This window comes from Procambarus clarkii, chromosome 19 (assembly GCF_040958095.1).
Source record: "Procambarus clarkii isolate CNS0578487 chromosome 19, FALCON_Pclarkii_2.0, whole genome shotgun sequence".
Lineage (NCBI taxonomy): Eukaryota > Metazoa > Arthropoda > Malacostraca > Decapoda > Cambaridae > Procambarus > Procambarus clarkii.
Genome location: NC_091168.1, coordinates 31935734 through 31957936, shown reverse-complemented (window position 1 = coordinate 31957936; position 22203 = coordinate 31935734). Strand labels below are relative to the sequence as shown.

General features: G+C 49.0%; 1 protein-coding gene and 1 long non-coding RNA gene across 9 annotated transcripts in view; one reads left to right on the top strand and one right to left on the bottom strand.

The window, feature by feature from the left end:
* Positions 1–22203, bottom strand: part of LOC138366259 (uncharacterized) — a 97311-nt gene that overhangs the window by 17413 nt on the left and 57695 nt on the right. The window contains exon 2 of one of the 2 annotated variants that reach the window (XR_011229118.1): positions 3162–3939. This is a non-coding gene — a long non-coding RNA (uncharacterized lncRNA). The remainder of the gene's footprint in view (positions 1–3161; positions 3940–22203) is intronic. The other variant, XR_011229119.1, reaches the window with a different exon arrangement.
* LOC123757437 (uncharacterized) overlaps positions 1–22203 on the top strand; it is a 202557-nt gene that overhangs the window by 131409 nt on the left and 48945 nt on the right. Inside the window, exon 2 of one of the 7 annotated variants that reach the window (XM_069327227.1) lies at positions 5511–5568. The exons of 5 other annotated variants lie outside the window; for them this stretch is intronic. The gene's annotated coding sequence lies outside the window, so the exon portion shown is untranslated. Of the gene's footprint in view, positions 1–5510; positions 5573–22203 lie in introns of those variants that run through there. One more of the 7 variants, XM_069327226.1, reaches the window with a different exon arrangement.

The window sequence follows — 22203 nt, the reverse complement described above, 5'->3', positions numbered from 1 at the left end:
CCTAAACCAATATGAATTAGACTTCGAATTTATAGATCAGTAAGTTTGATCTTAATATTGATCAGTAAGTTTGATCTTAATATTGATCAGTAAGTTTGATCTTAATATTGATCAGTAAGTTTGATCTTAATATTGATCAGTAAGTTTGATCTTAATATTGATCAATAAGTTTGATCTTAATATTGATCAGTAAGTTTGATCTTAATATTGATCAATGTTTGATCTTAATATTGATCAGTAAGTTTGATCTTAATATTGATCAGTAAGTTTGATCTTAATATTGATCAGTAAGTTTGATCTTAATATAGATCAGTAAGATTGATCTTAATATTGATCAATAAGATTGATCTTAATATAGATCAATAAGATTGATCTTAATATAGATCAATAAGATTGATCTTAATATTGATCAATAAGTTTGTAATCTCATTATAGAAGATATCATAAATAGTCACAAATACATGGCTGAAAAAATAGCATCAATTCACGTGATGTGACGAGGGTTCGATCCTCTTTAGACCCTTAACAGGACCTGAAGACAGGATCGAGTGCTCTTGATTGCCTCCATGTCGTGTTAGAGTTAATTGTTGTACAGTCGACAGTGTTGGTGTCACTCTAGGCAGGACTCCTGTAAACTGGTCAGTTTACATCATAATACTTTAGACCAACGACAGCACCGCTCCTGTGCCAGGTAAGTCCACTACGGGCTCACCATAGCCCGTGCTACTTGCCCCGCTCCTGTGCCAGGTAAGTCCACTACGGGATCACCATAGCCCGTGCTACTTGCACCGCTCCTGTGCCAGGTAAGTCCACTACGGGCTCACCATAGCCCGTGCTACTTGCCCCGCTCCTGTGCCAGGTAAGTCCACTACGGGATCACCATAGCCCGTGCTACTTGCCCCGCTCCTGTGCCAGGTAAGTCCACTACGGGATCACCATAGCCCGTGCTACTTGCCCCGCTCCTGTGCCAGGTAAGTCCACTACGGGATCACCATAGCCCGTGCTACTTGCCCCGCTCCTGTGCCAGGTAAGTCCACTACGGGCTCACCATAGCCCGTGCTACTTGCCCCGCTCCTGTGCCAGGTAAGTCCACTACGGGATCACCATAGCCCGTGGTACTTGCCCCGCTCCTGTGCCAGGTAAGTCCACTACGGGATCACCATAGCCCGTGCTACTTGGAACCTGTTCCGAGTAGCTGAATCTATAACAACAACAATATTCGACACTCGAGTAGTTCAGTCCGTCCTCCTAAGGTTTGCCAACGTCAAGAAAACGGTCAATTTAAAGTAGTCTCTCCTAACCTACCAGAGGACCCAAAACAGAAAACGGGACAGTACGTCGCTTTCACCTACCGTTTCCATTTTCTAGTACGACGATTGTTTGGGCCTTATGTAACGCCTACGAGCGAAAAGCGACGTTCTTGGTTGGAGGACAGGTTGGGTAATCACATACAGGGGTTCACTTTAACTATCCCGCCAAGAAACTAATCACAAACAACCCTCATGCTCAGTTTGCTGCTAAATTAATCACCGTGAAGCTCATTCACAATATACAAACTCAAGACAACATGACACAGACGGATCACTCAATACAGCTACAGGGAGGGGCAGGAAGTTACGTAATTGCTCATTAACACGATACAAGTTGCAGACGTCATTTCCGTTGAGGTCTGATAAAGACCTTTTGTACCCCGCTGTTATCCTTTTTGCGCTTCCACTCACAGGATGAGTATGGGGTGCACAATAACCTCTAACCTTGGCATAGTGTTAGGATATCTTACATGTCGTGGCTCCCTCTCCGCATCACAGGAGAGGGTACTCAGCTGTGTACTCACGCTGTGTACTCAGCTGTGTACCCAAGCTGAGTACACAGTCTACAGACTCACCAGTCACCCTCGTCGCCTCGTCACACAGTGGAGTAGGTTATCCTTCGAGGGCGAGATTGTATCTCTAGCTCCTCCTCGAGGACCAGCTTGGCTGTTGCAGTGCCACCTGATCAAGGCCAATTCCCTGACTAACAACCCTTGTACACTTGGGTGGTCATTAGGCCCCCAACCACTTGGATTGAACGGTAGAGCATTTTGCAGGTCGGCGTTCAATCCCCCGAGACCGTCCACAAGTGGTTGGGGCACCATTCCTTCCCTCCGTCCCATCCCAAATCCTTATATCCTGACCCCTTCCCAGTGCTATATAGTCGTAATGGCTTGGCGCTTTCTCCTGATAATTACCTCATCTGCATTAGGTTCCTCTGACCTCTTGACTCTCCAGTAGTTGAACTTTGACCTCACTTTAGTTGTTATAGAACAGAAAACGACTATTTGCTAAAATATAGATCAAATAACATAATATAGTCCTTTGTAGCGTGTTTGTATATATACATTATATATATATATAATATATATATATATATATATATATATATATATATATATATATATATATATATATATATATATATATATATATATATATATGTCGTACCTAGTAGCCAGAACTCACTTCTCAGCCTACTATGCAAGGCCCGATTTGCCTAATAAGCCTAGTTTTCATGAATTAATGTTTTTTCGACTACCTAACCTACCTAACCTAACCTAACCTAACGTTTTCGGCTACCTAACCTAACCTAACCTATAAAGATAGGTTAGGTTAGGTTAGGTAGGGTTGGTTAGGTTCGGTCATATATCTACGTTAACTTTAACTCCAATAAAAAAAAATTGACCTCATACATAATGAAATGGGTAGCTTTATCATTTCATAAGAAAAAAATTAGAGAAAATATATTAATTCAGGAAAACTTGGCTTATTAGGCAAATCGGGCCTTGAATAGTAGGCGTAGAAGTGCATTCTGGCTACTAGGGACGACATATATATATATATATAATATGCGGAAAATCCACAGAAATATGAAATGAGGTGAACGTTTCGGCTTGTTAAAGCCTTTGTCAACACCAGACTGACTGACTGGATTTTCCGCATAAAATGATCTTCAATGTAATATGAACGGAAGTATTGTAAAACATTAGTGGGGTGAGAAGCTGAACCAGCGGTACGCTTTGAAGGAAATGCTAAATAGAGAGAACTTATTAACTAATGCTGCCACCATTCTGTCATAATACCATTACAAAACACTGTGGCAGGAACCAGTGCTGAGCTGAGAAGTACCTTGTGATGAATTACTGACAGTGATGTTTAAACCATCTCAATCGTGAGAGTTTGGGACGTTGAATGGCCTTGTTGACACACACGGGAGATGACCCAGGGGGATTACCTTACCTTGAGGTTACCTTGAGGTGCTTCCGGGGCTTAGTGTCCCCGCGGCCCGGTCGTCGACCAGGCCTCCTGGTTGCCGGACTGATCAACCAGGCTGTTGGACGCGGCTGCTCGCAGCCTCACGTACGAGTCACAGCCTGGTTGATCAGGTATCCTTTGGAGGGATGGGGGGGGGGAGGAGGGACCAATTGGCACACATGTAAACTAAGTAAGAGTTTATTAAGTCAGAATTATGATATTCACCACAGATTCCTAGTCCCTACACACATGTGTATATATATCATACACATTATATGTTAGGAACACTCTGGGCCTCGTAGCCTGGTGGATAGCGCACAGGACTCGTAATTCTGTGGCGCGGGTTCGATTCCCGCACGATGCAGAAACAAATGAGCAAAGTTTCTTTCACCCTGAATGCCCCTGTTACCTAGCAGTAAAATAGGTACCTGGGTGTTAGTCAGTTGTCACGGGCTGCTTCCTGGGGGTGGAGGCCTGGTCGAGGACCGGGCCGCGGGGACACGAAAGCCCCGAAATCATCTCAAGATAACCTCAAGATAACACTGCCTTGCTTCCCTGGTGAAGTCACTCTCTCTCTCTCTTCCTTGGGTGTTCAATGTCCTGCAACCAGCCCTCCTTCCTTGAACCAGGCACTCTTTCTTCAATCATCTACCTGCAGGCAGAAATGTTTAAATTAACAATGTTTGCAAAGCTAACCAATAAGTCAGCGCTCGGGTCAGACGCTCGGGGCTAGCCTCGCTCAATTTTGCAGGGGGAATGGTCTGGGGGATGGGAGAGACGTACGCTGGCCGAGGTAGGTCTCAGTTAAATGCCTTAAGAAATATTAGCAATTGTAGACACCCCCCTCCAGTGCGATTTTCATGAAGTGTGGAATGTATGGTCTGATTCCCATAGAGTTTTGACTGTAAAATATTTTAACTCATAGATGGAGTAGATTAGAAGGGAAAAGACCCGGGTACTGCTGGGTACCACTTCTATATATTTGTCTCTTTAAATATCTATTTCTATCTATATCTATTTCTATCTATCTATTTCTATCTATCTATTTAAATTACGGTACTAGTTAGCCCGTCCTGTGGCCTAATAGGTCGCATTTTTACAAAATAGACCAATTACATAATTTTGACCAATACTTCGCATTAAAAATGCGAAGTATTGGTCAAAATGAAAGCACCGTAATACTGACGTTTTCTATGCATCAGCCTAGGTAGGTTAAGTGGGTTGTTTGGGTTCGTACGCTTCTGGTTACGCAGAACAGTCGTAATTTTGACGTAGTGACATCGAGAAAACAGACAAGAATGTCTTAAACATAAACACAAAATCTACATTGATGTGTAGTTATTGATGTTGCAATGTTTGGGGGGGGGGAGGTTAGGGAGGGGGGGAGGGGAGGTTAGGGAGGGGGGGGAGGTTAGGGAGGGGGGGAGGGGAGGTTAGGGAGGGGGGGGGAGGTTAGGGAGGGGGGAGGGGAGGTTAGGGAGGGGGGGAGGGGAGGTTAGGGAGGGGGGGAGGGGAGGTTAGGGAGGGGGGGAGGGGAGGTTAGGGAGGGGGGGAGGGGAGGTTATTGAGGTTAGGGAGGGGGGAGGGGAGGGAGGGGGGGGGAGGTTAGGGAGAGGGGGGGAGGTTAGGGAGGTGGGGGGGGAGGTTAGGGAGGGGGGGGGGAGGTTAGGGAGGTGGGGGGGGAGGTTAGGGAGGTGGGGGGGGGGAGGTTAGGGAGGTGGGGGGGGGGAGGTTAGGGAGGTGGGGGGGGGAGGTTAGGGAGGTGGGGAGGGGAGGTTAGGGAGGTGGGGGGGGGGTTAGGGAGGTGGGGGGGGAGGTTAGGGAGGTGGGGGGGAGGTTAGGGAGGTGGGGAGGGGAGGTTAGGGAGGTGGGGGGGGGGTTAGGGAGGTGGGGGGGGAGGTTAGGGAGGTGGGGGGGGAGGTTAGGGAGGGGGAGGTTAGGGAGGGGGGGGCAACTGTAGCACTTGCCTATCATTACTGTGCAAGTTGCATCGCTTGCAAAACATATCTATATTTTACCAAGTGTTGACACTTCAGCCAGTTTCTCACACTGAACTACTTCTTAACCCCTCAACTGCGGACTTGTTAATCTCAAAAACACAGTATGAGAAAAAATAATTTCATTAAATGGGAACAGATTGCACAAGGCGATTTGAGCAGCGTAAAGATTTTCAAGTACATATGTCACCGGAATGTTCAAACTATTGCTTTTTTCTTATTGCAGGTACGTATGAGGCGTGGTGGTGACCCCTGACCTCTGGGCCCCGTGGGGAGGGCCACCGGTAGGTAGGTCAACTTGCCTATGACCCCCAGCGTGGGTAAGGTTATCTTGAGGTTATCTTGAGATGATTTCGGGGCTTTAGAGGCCCCGCGGCCCGGTCCTCGACCAGGCCTCCACCCCCAGGAAGCAGCCCGTGACAGTTGACTAACACCCAGGTACCTATTTTACTCCTAGGTAACAGGGGCATAGGGTGAAAGAAACTCTGCCCATTGTTTCTCGCCGGCGCCTGGGATCGAACCCGGGACCACAGGATCACAAGTCCAGTGTGCTGTCCGCTCGGCCGACCGGCTCTACATTTATGTTGAGATACATGGAATGTTTCCTTAAAGATATGTTTCTGGGACTCCCAGACCGTCAGGAAATAGTTTGAAATGACTTTTTAGGTTCAAAAGGAATTTCTCTAAGTAATTATAGCGACATAAGCTATATGGTAGCTATATTGTGCATATTTATTGCTTAGGTTAGGTGTTTAGGTTCTGTTGGCGATTATTTGTGTTTGTAGTACGTGGGTGAAGCATTTACAGCGTTCGAACACAAGTCGTCAGTGAAGCACTTGTTCCGGAAGTGTTCGAACGTCATCAATTGTGAGACGTGTGTAAACCGTTTTTCATTCCTAAATAGCTGGGGTTTGGCGGATGGATGGAATGGACTTTGAGTCATTGATTTGAAGACGGGATGAAACTTCGACCATCTCCCCCTCTCAACCTCTCATAATCTTGAACCATCAACCGCTGTTACAATATCTTTCTGCCATTAACCGCCACTTCCTTGGCTCCTGCTCTCAAGATGTGGCAAGATGTTAAACATTGCCACACAGTGCTAGCAACAGCGGCTCCTCCAACACGCGCTCACTCTCACAATTAGAATAGCGGAGCGTTTCTTTCCTTTTGTGTGAAGTTTGTAGCGTTCTGGTTTTCCTGGAGAAGTTTTTATCTCAATTCTTGAACGTGTCCATATACATATTGAGATTTGCACCAAGGGGAGCCGGTCGGCCGAGCGGACAGCACACTGGACTTGTGATCCTGTGGTCCTGGGATCGATCCCGGGCGCCGGCGAGAAACAATGGGCAGAGTTTCTTTCACCCTATGCCCCTGTTACCTAGCAGTAAAATAGGTACCTGGGTGTTAGTCAGCTGTCACGGGCTGCTTCCTGGGGGTGGAGGCCTGGTCGAGGACCGGGCCCCGGGGACACTAAAAGCCCCGAAATCATCTCAAGATAAGGCCTATATTTTTTTCTACCAAAGATTGTTAATTTTGGTGTCTGACATTACCTCATAGGCCACGGAAAATAACTATATATTTATTTAGACCAGGTTTGGTAAAAAAAAAAAGCGGGGGTTTTAATGAATAGATGAAAAATGCAAGTTTAAATTTTAAACAGAAATAACTAAGTTAGCCCATATTAAAACAAACTTTCGTTGAACCCGACCGGTTGGTGTTGTTTAAGATTCGCTACCTGGAACAATGAGTTCCAAGTAGCACTGGCTATGGTGAGCCCGTAGACCTAAAAAAAAAAATGTTTTCTCTTTTTAAATTCCAAAACCCGGTGAGGGCGGGAAAGCCGGGAGCCTAACTTGGGTCCGGTGAAGAATTACCAAATAACAGAAATGATTGATAATTCGTCTTGATATGAAAACGTTGAAGGTGGAACTCAACTAACGTGTAATCTAACACCGGCTGGCACAACGGGTTCCTTAAACGTTTAAGGAACGTATGATCGACGTTGATAAACAGTTACGTCAACGTCATCTGTGCGGGAAAGTTATGTGTGTGTACTCGCCTAGTTGTGCTTGAAGGGGTTGAGCTCTGGCTCTTTGGTCCCGCCTCTCAACTGTCAATCAACTGGTGTACAGGTTCCTGAGCCTATTGGGCTCTATCATATCTACACTTGAAACTGTGTATGGAGTCAGCCTCCACCACATCACTGCCTAATGCATTCCGTTTGTCTACTAATCTCACACTTAAAAAAATCTTTCTAACGTCTCTATGGTTCATTTGGGCACTCAATTTCCACCTGTATCCCCTACTGCGTGTGCCCCTTGTGTTAAATAGCTTGTCTGCCCTCTGAGAATCTTGTATGTGGTGATCATGTCCCCCTCTAACTCTTCTGTCTCCCAGTGACGTGAGGTTTAATTCCCGTAGTCTCTCCTCGTAGCTCATACCTCTCAGCTCGGGTACTAGTCTGGTGGCAAACCGTTGAAGCCTTTTCCAGTTTAGTTGATGCTTGACTAGATATGGACTCCATGCTGGGGCTGCATACTCCAGTATTGGTCTGACATATGTGGTATAGAAAGTCCTGAAAGATTCCTTACACAAGTTTCTAAATGCCGTTCTTATGTTAGCCAACCTGGCATATGCCGCTGATGTTATCCTCTTGATATGGGCTGCAGGGGACAGGTCTGGCGTGATATCAACCCCCAGGTCTTTCTCTCTCTCGGACTCTTGAAGTATCTCATCTCCCAAGTGATACCTTGTATCTGGTCTCCTGCTTCCTACCCCTATCTTCATTACATTATATTTGCTTGGATTAAACTCTAACAACCATTTGTTCGACCATTCCTGCAGCTTGTCCAGGTCTTCTTGAAGCCTCAAGCTGTCCTCCTCTGTCTTAATCCTTCTCATAATTTTGGCGTCGTCAGCAAACATTGAGAGGAATGAGTCTATACCCTCTGGGAGGTCATTTACATATATCAGAAACAGGATAGGTCCAAGTACAGAGCCCTGTGGGACTCCACTGGTGACTTCACGCCAATCTGAGGTCTCACCCCTCACTGTAACTCTCTGCTTCCTATTGCTTAGGTACTCCCTTATCCACTGGAGCGCCCTACCAGTTACTCCTGCCTGTTTCTCCAGCTTATGCATCAACCTTTTATGGGGTACTGTATCAAAGGCTTTCCGACAGTCCAAAAAAATGCAGTCCGCCCAGCCTTCTCTTTTTTGCTTAATCTTTGTCACCTGATCGTAGAATTCTATCAAGCCTGTAAGGCAAGATTTACCCTCCCTGAACCCATGGAGCCGGTCGGCTGAGCGGACAGCACACTGGAATTGTGATCCTGTGGTCCTGGGTTCGATCCCAGGCGCCGGCGAGGAACAATGGGCAGAGTTTTTCACCCTATGCCACTGTTACCTAGCAGTAAAATAGGTACCTGGGTGTTAGTCAGCTGTCACGGGCTGCTTCCTGGGGGTGGAGTCCTGGTCGAGGACCGGGCCGCGGGGACACTAAAAAGCCTCGAAATCATCTCACGATAACCTCAAGATAACAAGATAACCATGTTGATGGATTGTCACGAGCTAGAATAGCTCGTGATTGTGTGTGTGTGTGTGTGTGTGTGTGTGTGTGTGTGTGTGTGTGTGTGTGTGTGTGTGTGTGTGTGTGTGTGTGTGTGTGTGTGTGCGCGCGTGTGTGCGTGTGTGCGCGTGTGTGCGTGTGTGCGTGCGTGTGCGTGCGTGCGTGTGTGTGCGTGTGTGTGTGCGCGTGTGTGTGTGTGCGTGTGTGTGTGTGTGTGTGTGTGTGTGTGTGTGTGTGTGCGTGCGGGGGGGGGGGGTATACAGGCAACATGTTTGGCACTGACACATCAAGAGAGGCGCGGGATTGCAACAGGGCACAGAGGCGAGTTATTTAGCGGCCAGTAAACACAACCTCCCCACAACGTCGTGACGACATTAATCCCTCACTAAAACGTTGTCTTTCTTACGGAGTGTACACCGCTAGCTCGCCTACCCCCCCTCCCCCCTCCTCCTTGCCTGTCATCCAGTGACTGTCAAGTGACCTGTCAAGTGGCACGTGTGTACAGTCACCCGCGGTCAGCACCAACACTTGACCGCCAGGCTCCACCGGTGCTTCTCGCGCCCTGTAAATATACCTGTAGTTTACCTGTAGTCCGCTTCGAGAGTTTTCCTACCTCTCCCCAACGACAAGTTTGAAGTGTTCCCTTAACCCTTCACCTCCTCCCCCCTCCCCCCCCAACTAGAACATGACGAAGCCTTGGACCATCTCCCCCCCTCCCCCCCCCCCATCCCCCCCATCCTAGGTCACCCAGTTTTTAACCTCCCATTCCCGTGGCCCTGAGGATGGGGGGGGGGGGGGCAGGGTATGGGTACAGTGGGCACCGTTAGTGGGGACCTTAACCTTCCCTCCCCCCCCCCTTCCCTGGGGCCCCCACTACCCCTACTACACGACTACGAAGGGGGGGGGGGAGACTATTATCCATAGTGGGGGGCAGAACCCCCCCCCCCCCTTTTACCACCACCTCTTTCCCACGGTTCTCTATCCTGGTATTGTGATGTTAGTCTGTCTGTTATTAGCACTTCTCAGCCTCTCAAGTTATCTAGAAACTTCTGTAACAGTTGAAGTGGTATCTAATGCCTCCTCCTCCCTTGTCTAGATGCTTAGCTTCACAGCTCTCAACTCTGGTTTATTTCATGAACTTTTCCTATTTCAAAAGAGCTTCCTTTCATCATGAACCTGTTTGTAACGCTTGCAACACTGAGCTCTGTCTTGCGTAATGTCTCCACTCAAAGTTCCCGTCGGCCTCTTGGCGGAAAACTTTCTTTTCGACAAACTAACACACTTTACAGTGATCCGGTTTACAGTTGTCGTGCTGCTGCCAGTGTGTAGCAGTGACCGTGTGTGTGTGTGTGTGTGTGTGTGTGGTGTGTAGCAGTGTGTGTGTGTGTGTGTGTGTGTGTGTGTGTGTGTGTGTGTGTGTGTGTGGTGTGTAGCAGTGTGTGTGTGTGTGTGTAGTGTGTGTGTAGTGTGTGTGTGTGTGTGTAATTACCTAAGTGTAGTTACAGGATGAGAGCTACGCTCGTGGTGTCCCGTCTTCCCAGCACTCTTTGTCGTACAACACTTTGAAACTACTGACGGTTTTGGCCTCCACCACCTTCACTTAACTTGTTCCAACCGTCTACCATTCTTCAAAATTTAACTTTATAATATTTTTTCGGCACCTTTGTTTCCTTAGCTTAAATCAGTGTCCCCTTGTTCTTAAAGTTGGTGGTTTCAGGAATTCCTCTTTGTCAGTTTGGTCGAATCCTGTTAGTATTTTGTAAGGAGTGATCATATCTCCTCTGTCTTTTTGTGCTGGTTGTTTAGTGTTCCATAATAGTGACTGAGACGAGGTAGTTTAGCGGTTAAGTTATTAACGTGGTGTAAGTCTTCCAAATGGCTTTTGACTTTACAAGGATCAATGTGCCCCCAGCGGCCCTGTCTCTGACTTAGGCCTCCAGGTTGGTTGCCAAGTCAACCACACTCGCACTCTGAGGTATGAATCCCAGTTGAGCCAGCCCGTCCTCATAAACAAAGTCCATTCCATCCACCCGCCAAACCCCAGCCGTTTATGAATGAAAAACAGTTTACACACGACTCACAACTGATTTAATTCGAACACTTCCGGAACAAGTGCTTCACTGACGACTTGTGTTCGAACCACAACGCTGTAAATGCTTCACCCACGTACTGCAAATACAAATAATCGCCCACAGAACCTAAACACCTAACCTAACCTAAACACCTAACCTAACCACCTAACCTAACCACCTAACCTAACCTAACCTATGCCTATATATGCACAATGTGCTTATATATATAATAATATTAATTTATATTTGAGAAAAAATAAATTCTGTTTTGAATGAACACAATGGGTTAAAATTGATGAATGCATCTTTGGGGTCGACCGCTGGATGGAATGGACTTGGTCTGGGGCCGGGTTGTTTAATCAGCTAAGTCAGTATATGACTATATGACTATAGTATAACTAATGTGTGTAACTTTAATTAAATGACAACTTTAACTTATCAAATAATTAAAATATTCAGACGTCATTTTTCTACCCCCCCCCCCCACCCCCTCCCCCCTCCCCCCCCCCCCTCCTTAAGAAGACAAAAAATAGCGTCCAAGACATTCATAAGTTTCCCCAATAAACATTGAATTCCTTAACGATCATTCAGTTAACAAAAAAAAAATTATCATTCATATCCTCTCCCTGTACATATAAAATCAGTAGACAGATATCGAATTATCGAAGAACAGATCCGCAGGAGCCTTGGTGGAGGATCGAACCCATGTGCTGAGATTTCCCAGACGCACTCTAGTCAACTGCACCGCCACATGGTCAAAAGAATTGCAACCTGGAGTGCTACTGAAGTATAGGAGGGTCAGAGATGGTACTACTGGCTGACAGAGCCCCGGTGTATGGGGGAGGGGGGGGGGGGTGTTAAACCCCGGTTAGGCTTCAGTGGAGTCGAGCAGAACGCGTCTGGGAACACCCCGGCGCATAGATTCGATCCCCCATCAAGGCCCTTGTGGTTGTGTTCTTAAAATCAGTGTTAAACAAGACGTCTCGGTGCCCCTTCCTATTTGGGGTGGACGGTAGAGGGGGCCTCGTAGCCTGGTGGATAGCGCGCAGGATTCGTAATTCTGTGCCGCGGGTTCGATTCCCGCACGAGGCAGAAACAAATGGGCAAAAGTTTCTTTCACCCTGAATGCCCCTGTTACCTAGCAGTAAATAGGTACCTGGGAGTTAGTCAGCTGGCTTCCTGGGGGTGGAGGCCTGGTCGAGGACCGGGCCGCGGGGACACTAAAGCCCCGAAATCATCTCAAGATAACCTCAAGATAACGGTCTCGCTTCATGCAGGTCGGCGTTCAATCCCCAACCATCCAACTGGTTGGGCACCATTCCTTTCCCCCGTCCCATCCCATATCCTGACCCCTTCCCAGTGTTATATAGTGGTAATGGCTTGGCGCGTTCTCCATATAGTTCCCTCCCCAAGACATGTACTCCCCGGATGGTAAACAAAGACATCGTCTTTGACTCTCCTGTGGTTGGCCGAGACATTGAGCTCTATAGAGTCCGTAGAGTGAAACAGCTGTCCAGCAGAGTGAGAGCTACCGGTATAACCGGTCTTGGTAATGTATACCACACACACAACTCCTTAACAACCTCGTACTAGTTATTATCCTCGTTATTTGGCCGCCAGAAAATATCCCACAACTCACGCTGATAATCGGCGGTGGGTTGTTTCAAGCGGAGGATAGACACTTCTGAATTGGTTTAGGTGGAGGAGCTGCCTGGTGTGGACCAACACCCGGGTTGTGTAGTAGAGAAAGTGACGTGTCCGGGTTGGGCAGAGGACTTCATCTTAAGCCTTAAGGCTCCTCCTACCAGGTTTTGGCGCCCATTTGTTTTTTTGTGAATCTGGACGTAACCGCAATTACGACGACCATCCTCGCAAGTGCTTACGTGATGCTGTGTGGGAAGGGGAGGGGGGGAGGCTGTGGGAAGGGGAGGGGTGGCTGTGGGAAGGGGAGGGGTGGCTGTGGGAAGGGGAGGGGTGGCTGTGGGAAGGGGAGGGGTGGCTGTGGGAAGGGGAGGGGTGGCTGTGGGAAGGGGGGGTGGTGGCTGTGGGAAGGGGGGGTGGTGGCTGTGGTAAGGGGGGGTGGTGGCTGTGGTAAGGGGGGTGGTGGCTGTGGGAAGGGGGTGGTGACTGTGGGAAGGGGGGTGGTGGCTGTGGGAAGGGGGGTGGTGGCTGTGGGAAGGGGGTGGTGGCTCTGGGAAAGGTTAAGAGTGAGGGAACATCTGCCAGAGAGACGCTCCCAGACCAAGAATTGTGACATTTAAATGATGAACCCGGAAGCGAAAGTCTTCTGCCGGTAACTGGGTTGTGTTTGGTGCCCTCAGGGTGTCCTCAGGGTGCCCTCAGGGTGCCCTCAGGGTGCCCTCAGGGTGCCCTCAGGGTGCCCTCAGGGTGCCCTCAGGGGTGCCCTCAGGGGTGCCCTCAGGGTGCCCTCAGGGGTGCCCTCAGGGTGCCCTCAGGGTGCCCTCAGGGGTGCCCTCAGGGTGCCCTCAGGGGTGCCCTCAGGGTGCCCTCGGGGTGCCCTCAGGGGTGCCCTCAGGGGTGCCCTCATGGTGCCCTCAGGGGTGCCCTTAGGGGTGCCCTCAGGGGGTGCCCTCAGGGTGCCCTCAGGGTGCCCTCAGGGGTGCCCCTCAGGGTGCCCTCAGGGGTGCCCTCAGGGTGCCCTCAGGGGTGCCCTCAGGGGTGCCCTCAGGGGAGCCCTCAGGGTGCCCTCAGGGTGCCCTCAGTGGTGCCCTCAGGGGTGCCCCGGACGCCGAAGGGCCCCAATACAGGTGCCCACATATACCCCTGCAAGAGCTGCATTTCTACCCGCTCTGATGGCCCTCGTTCGAGGGGCGCTGCTCTAAGATAGGGGCACAATCTTGGTAACCAGCAGATGTAATCACTGGCCCTCGGGGCCTGGCACTGGCTATGAAGGCACCGTCACGCCAACAATGGAACAGCAAGTGCCACAAGGAGAAACCAGCCACACGAAACTCCTAGAGTAATTTCAGGTGAACTTCCTGGCTATAGAATTTGAGGAGACTGGTGATATAATCTTTATATAATCGCGCTGTCAAACACCAAAACTACTCCAGTGTCGTGGGAGAAGTAGTTTGAAAGACCTTCGTATTTCCCCGGATCTGAATTGAAAGCTCAGAGCCCTGGGACACGGGAGGGATCTGTGCTTTGGGAGGAGAAGTTATACACAGTATTATGAAGACCTGGGGCCAGATTCACGAAGCGGTTACGCAAGTACTTACGAACGTGTACATCTTTCCTCAATCTTTGACGGCTTTGGTTACATTTACTAAACAGTTTACAAGCATGAAAACTTGCCAATCAACTGTTGTTATTGTTATAAACAGCCTCCTGGTGCTTCGGAGCTCATTAACTGTTTAATAATTGTAAACAAAGCCGCCAAAGATGGAGGAAAGATGTACAGGTTCGTAAGTGCTTGCGTAACTGCTTCGTGAATCTGGTCCCAGGATACAATGATGTGTGATGTTTCCTCTGTGTTTAGTGTGTGTGTGTGTTTGTTCAGTGTGGGAGGCTACAGGAAGCCTCGTATCTAAGATCTCCCTCAGTTTCTTCATTGTCAGTCTCTGGTGTCTCCTGTGGTGATTAGCCATTGGTCGCTTCCTATTGGATGTCTTCAGTGACGTCTTGAATGGTTCCAAGTCTCGCTGTCACAGTTAGGCTTTCTGCGTTGGTGGTTCCTTGCGCTAGTTACCTTACCTTGAGGTGCTTCCGGGGCTTAGCGTCCCCGCGGCCCGGTCGTCGACCAGGCCTCCTGGTTGGTGGACTGATCAACCAGGCTGTTGGACGTGGCAGTTAGCTTGTTCTCCATGAGGTCTTTCACGACTTGAAGGGAACGAAGCTATTGTCTGGGAGATTCATCTCAGGGAGTCCAAATAATTCTGGATTTGCTCGGTTTCCAAGATGGACGAAGATCGTGCTGTTCAAGACTTGTGTAGGTTGGTCACTCTTTACCTGTAGGGATGTACTCGCCTAGTTGTGTTTGCGGGGGTTGAGTTCTGGCTCTTTGGTCCCGCCTCTCAACCGTCAATCAACTGGTGTACAGGTTCCTGAGCCTATTGGGCTCTATCATATCTACATTATAAACTGTGTATGGAGTCAGCCTCCACCACATCACTTCCTAATGCATTCCACCTGTTAACTACTCTGACACTGAACAAGGATGTTCTTGCTGGGTTGTGTGATGCCTTCTTTGGTCATATTTGTCATAGTTATACCTGCATAGTGTTGATCATTGCTTGCTTCTTATGTCTGTCTGTCTAAGGCGACTCTTCCTTGTTGGACACGTGGATGCCCGCACACAGTGAGGTCCCTTCACGGCTGAGACATTTGGGGAGAGAGTGACACCGACTGGCACTCTACACTGTGTGTTACTCTGATGACACTCTTCCTCCCTGCCTTCCTAAGTGTCACTCTTCCTGCCCGAAACACTTTGTGTAATAGTGGCTTTAGCCATTGTATATATTAGCTCTACCTATAAACCTATCAGTGTTTGTATCACACCCTGTATGTATGTACTTTACCTGAAGAAACATTTGAATGTGATGACCCCAGTCACAACATTGACAAATCCACAGGAGCATAATATGTTTATTTGTGATGTGTGTCTATGTATGTATTAACACGATGTACTGAACGGGGTGAGAATAGCTTGAGCTACCTCATCCCTTTGTGTGTATTTTACCTCAATAAACTTATTTCAATTTCACACGAGCATTCATTAGGATTCGAACCAATGAACTGGATGTTCCCAGACGCGCCTTAAGTCAACTGTATCACGAGACTGATATCCTTCTCAGGGCAGTTTAAGGCTATGTGGGTTATACATTCAACATGTCCAACATGGAGTTAATGTATTCTTGTTGTATGTGCTCAGGTGAATGGCCAGGAGTGAGATGTTTCTGTGTCGTGAAGACTTCAGATCCGCCTTTCATCGTGAATGGCATCTTTGCCACCATAATTACTCCCGTGCCTTGAATTATTCATCTCTTCCTTCAATGTCTTGGCGTGAATGATGCCAGGGAGATCGTTAGTGATTCATCAAGTCTTCACGACCATTGACTTCTTGGTCTTCATATAACAAAATGTGAAAGTTTTAATTTTCGGATGTTCACTCTCGCTATAACATCTTGGTTCTGGCAGCATAGTGTTAAGAATGAGTCCCTGCTGGGGGATTAGCAGTGAGACACATACCTTGAGAATATATCACTACGGGCTCGCCATAGCCCGTGCTACTTGGAACTTTGTTCCAGGTAGCGAATCTTAAAAACAAGAATGGTTTGAGAAACCTTGAGAAATGGTAAAAGTCGAGCCAGGGGGCATATTCCCCCCTGCTCTCTCTCTCTCTCTCTCTCTCTCTCTCTCTCTCTCTCTCTCTCTCTCTCTCTCTCTCTCTCTCTCTCTCTCTCTCTCTCTCTCTCTCTCTCTCTCTCAAAATTTAATATTACGAAACGTTGTCAAAACAGCTAGAAATTCCATTGACACTAGAACCCTCAATTTCAGGCTCCATGAAAATAGCAGGGGGGTTGGTGTGGGGGTCGATATAGATGCCGATAATTCTCAAAGGTTGGCACAAGGGGGGTCAATTCCGACAGGCCTATGACACTCGCATACCCCCCATGTGTCATCTTGACAAGTTGGGCGAGACTAGCCCCTAACATCTGGCCTCCCACACTCAACACACTCACGCACTCAATTCCATAGACGCAGATATATAATTGGTTACACTTGTTTGTGCGTTCCCCCGCGCCTCTGCGTGCGTGCGTGTGTGCACGCACTCCTGTCCGGTGGTTGGGTCGTTTGCTCCGTGCGTTCCCACGCGTGCGTGTGGGCGCGCGCGCGTGTGTCCGGGGTCGAGGTGAAGGCGGACAGGTGAGACGTCTCACCTGACGTCAGGTAAACAAGACGAGGATATGCGTCTTGTGACGCAGAAACTCGTCCCGTGGGCCTCATACGTCGCGTTTTTAACGTATTGGTCGATTCCGTAAACACAAAATGATATTTATGAGAGGACAGGTTGATTTGTTGTTTAATTTAATGATTTCTTTCTGTTCCCCCTCCCCCCCTTCCTGTGTGGGTGTAGGTGTGTGGGTGTGTGTGTGTGGGGGGGGGGGGTGTGCGGTGGGGGGGGGGGAAGCACAGAGAGGGTCCAGTTCTTGTAGTGTAGACGAATCCAATCACATTTTTGACGTTTAAATCAGACATGTCGATCCTGAAGGAGAGTTTCTTGAAGGACTTGTTGGAGGGGGAGTTGGAGGGTCTGTACTTACCTGTCGAGGCGAGGAAATGGCTGAGTCGGTTGTCAGCGGCACCTGAGGTCACCTGGGGGTCACGTGCACCTGTTGCACTAGTGCCAATATTGGGTAGTTATCTTGAGGTGTAGTTGCTGGGATTAGTGAGGTAGTTTCCTCCCCCCCCCCTCCCCCTCTACCTATCCACTTGGGGGACCCTTACACCACTGAGAGTATCCGGGAGGGTCCTGGGGGAGACTCACACCCACTGGGGTCCTCTTCTCTGAGTTATGTATCCTCCTCCTTCTTCCCAGGGATGACCTATCCTTTCTATCCAGGCTTGGGATAGGTTTTTCTGTGTCCTAGCCTGGATAGGTTTTCCTGTGTCCTAGCTTGGATAGGCTTTTCTGTGTCCTAGCTTGGATAGGCTTTTGTGTCCAAGCCTGGATAGGCTTTTCTGTGTCCTAGCTTGGATAGGCTTTCCTCTATTCTAGCTTGGATAGGCTTTTGTGTCCTAGCTTGGATAGGCTTTCCTCTATTCTAGCTTGGATAGGCTTCACGCTATCGGATAGGAGCCACACAGGGGAAGGATAGGCTCTCTCCCAACCAGACACCTCACACCTAGTAGTACATTTCAGCGCTGTCACCTTGGGGCTGAATTGGCCAATTAGCAGACCAGGATATCCTACTTACATGTTTGCCCAATTTGTGCTAATTCACGCTTGTAATGTGTTACAATATTAGCTATGTCTAATACTGGAGTTATCGGCGGATAATGCCCCGATTCAAGATATTTACACAGCCTTACGAAACCTGTACATCTTTTTTTTCAATCATGGCGGCTTTGTTTACATTTATTAAACGGTTTACAAGCTTGGAAACTCCACAACCCAAGGTTATCTTGAGATGATTTCGGGGCTTTAGTGCCCCCGCGGCCCGGTCCTCGACCAGGCCTCCACCCCCAGGAAGTACCCCGTAACAGCTGACTAACACCCAGGTACCTATTTTACTGCTAGGTAACAGGGGCATAGGGTGAAAGAAACTCTGCCCATTGTTTCTCGCCGGCGCCTGGGATCGAACCCGGGACCACAGGATCACAAGACCCCGCGTGCTGTCCGCTCGGCCGACCGGCTCCCCAAGCTTGTTATTGTTGTAAACAACCTCGTAGTGCTTCGGTGCTCATAACCTGTTTAATATATGTAAATAAAGGCATTATTATTGAGGAAAGATGTAGATGTTTCGTATATGAACAGGTAAATGCTTGAGGAATTATGGGTCGAGGGCAGCATGGGAAGGGGAGGGACTTCCGCATGCAGTAAGGGTAAAGGGGACACCCTAACCTTCCCTCCTCGTTCCGGGTCATTAGGTCAATAAGCTCCAAAGGTGAAGCGATTTGGCATTCCAATCATCACGCGGAGGATAGTACAGTCGCCCTGACTGTTCCCAAGCTCTGTGTTAACGAGTTTTTGTGTGTGGCGTCTTCATGTCTGGCCCCTGACGTCAAACACCGCACGCACACGCAAAAACGCATCCACACACACACACACAGACACACACGCGCACACACACACAGACACACACAGACACACACAGACACACACAGACACACACAGACACACACAGACACACACAGACACACACAGACACACACAGACACACACAGACACACACAGACACACACAGACACACACAGACACACACAGACACACACAGACACACACAGACACACACAGACACACACAGACACACACACACACCACTTATGTAAGACCAATCCTGGAGTATGCAGCTCCAGCCTGGAGTCCATACCTAGTTAAACACAAGACAAAGTTAGAGAAGATTCAGCGGTATGCCACCAGGCTCGTCCCGGAACTGAGAGGATTGAGCTACGAGGAAAGGCTAAAGGAGCTGAACCTCACATCCCTGGAAAACAGAAGAGTAAGGGGAGACATGATAACCACCTACAAAATTCTCAGGGGAATTGACAGGGTGGACAAAGACAAACTCTTCAGCACGGGTGGGACACGAACAAGGGGACACAGGTGGAAACTTAGTACCCAGATGAGCCACAGAGACGTTAGAAAGAATTTTTTCAGTGTCAGAGTAGTTAATAAAGGGAATGCACTAGGAAGTGATGTGGTGGAGGCTGACTCCATACACAGTTTCAAATGTAGATATGATAGAGCCCAGTAGGCTCAGGAATCTGTACACCAGTTGATTGACAGTTGAGAGGCGGGACCAAAGAGCCAAAGCTCAACCCCCGCAAGCACAATTAGGTGAGTACACACACATGAGCCACAGATATTAGAAAGAACATTTTTAGTGTCAGAGTGGTTGACAAATGGAATGCATTAGGCAGTAATGTGGTGGAGGCTGACTCCATACACAGTTTCAAGTGTAGATATGATAGAGCCCAATAGGCTGAGGAACCTGTACACCTGTTGATTGACAGTTGAGAGGCGGGACCAAAGAGCCAGAGCTCAACCCCCGCAAGCACAACTAGGCGAGTACACACTAGCTCTTACTCTCAGCCCCGCCCCCCTTCTCTCTCTCTCACTATCTCCTTTGCTCACAAGCTGATACTACCTCACAACTACTCATCACAGCTAATACTCCATCCGTCTCTCAGTTGCGTCCTCCACCAATAATAGCAGGAAGTAGACAGTAATGTTCAGAGAATTAAAACTAAACAATATAATCTCGGCTGCAATATTTCCAGGGGTTACCAATTAATAAGGAAAGAAAGATGAGCAGGGGAGAGTTTCACTCCTAGTAATACACAAGTGGATGTTTGGGGAATTAATTAAAACAGAATACAAATACATTGGCGGGACTCTGACAGCAGATGGGGAAATAATTGACATAATTAACAACGCCCCCGTTAACAGATGATGATCCAAACAGGAATATGACGATAACAAGGCATGCATAGATTAAATTTTTTTAAATTTTGCCCCGAGGGGCGAGTTTATTGGGCAGCGCCACTCATCCTGTGAGTGGACACCCCGCCATAGTGACAATATTGGGCAGCGCCACTCATCCTGTGAGTGGACACCCCGCCATAGTGACAGTATTGGGCAGCGTCACTCATCCTGTGAGTGGACACCCCGCCATAGTGACAGTATTGGGCAGCGTCACTCATCCTGTGAGTGGACACCCCGCCATAGTGACAGTATTGGGCAGCGTCACTCATCCTGTGAGTGGATACACCGCCATAGTAACAGTATTGGGCAGCGTCACTCATCCTCTGAGTGGATACACCGCCATAGTAACAGTATTGGGCAGCGCCACTCATCCTGTGAGTGGACACCCCGCCATAGTGACAGTATTGGGCAGCGTCACTCATCCTGTGAGTGGACACACCGCCATAGTGACAGTATTGGGCAGCGTCACTCATCCTGTGAGTGGACACCCCGCCATAGTGACAGTATTGGGCAGCGTCACTCATCCTGTGAGTGGACACACCGCCATAGTGACAGTATTGGGCAGCGTCACTCATCCTGTGAGTGGACACCCCGCCATAGTGACAGTATTGGGCAGCGTCACTCGTCCTGTGAGTGGACACACCGCCATAGTGACAGTATTGGGCAGCGCCACTCATCCTGTGAGTGGACACACCGCCATAGTGACAGTATTGGGCAGCGTCACTCATCCTGTGAGTGGATACACCGCCATAGTAACAGTATTGGGCAGCGTCACTCATCCTGTGAGTGGATACACCGCCATAGTGACAGTATTGGGCAGCGCCACTCATCCTGTGAGTGGACACACCGCCATAGTGACAGTATTGGGCAGCGTCACTCATCCTGTGAGTGGATACACCGCCATAGTGACAGTATTGGGCAGCGCCACTCATCCTGTGAGTGGACACACCACCATAGTGACAGTATTGGGCAGCGCCACTCATCCTGTGAGTGGACACACCGCCATAGTGACAGTATTGGGCAGCGTCACTCATCCTGTGAGTGGATACACCGCCATAGTGACAGTATTGGGCAGCGCCACTCATCCTGTGAGTGGACACACCGCCATAGTGACAGTATTGGGCAGCGTCACTCATCCTGAGAGTGGACACACCGCCATAGTGACAGTATTGGGCAGCGCCACTCATCCTGTGAGTGCACACACCGCCATAGTGACAGTATTGGGCAGCGTCACTCATCCTGTGAGTGGACACACCACCATAGTGACAGTATTGGGCAGCGTCACTCATCCTGTGAGTGGACACACCGCCATAGTGACAGTATTGGGCAGCGTCACTCATCCTGTGAGTGGACACACCGCCATAGTGACAGTATTAGGCAGCGTCACTCATCCTGTGAGTGGACACACCGCCATAGTGACAGTATTGGGCAGCGCCACTCATCCTGTGAGTGCACACACCGCCATAGTGACAGTATTGGGCAGCGTCACTCATCCTGTGAGTGGACACACCACCATAGTGACAGTATTGGGCAGCGTCACTCATCCTGTGAGTGGACACACCGCCATAGTGACAGTATTGGGCAGCGTCACTCATCCTGTGAGTGGACACACCGCCATAGTGACAGTATTGGGCAGCGTCACTCATCCTGTGAGTGGACACACCGCCATAGTGACAGTATTGGGCAGCGTCACTCATCCTGTGAGTGGACACACCACCATAGTGACAGTATTGGGCAGCACCACTCATCCTGTGAGTGGACACACCGCCATAGTGACAGTATTGGGCAGCGCCACTCATCCTGTGAGTGGACACACCACCATAGTGACAGTATTGGGCAGCGCCACTCATCCTGTGAGTGGACACACCGCCATAGTGACAGTATTGGGCAGCGTCACTCATCCTGTGAGTGGACACACCACCATAGTGACAGTATTGGGCAGCGCCACTCATCTTGTGAGTGGACACACCGCCATAGTGACAGTATTGGACAGCGCCACTCATCCTGTGAGTGGACACACCGCCATAGTGACAGTGTTGGGCAGCGTCACTCATCCTGTGAGTGGACACACCACCATAGTGACAGTATTGGGCAGCGTCACTCATCC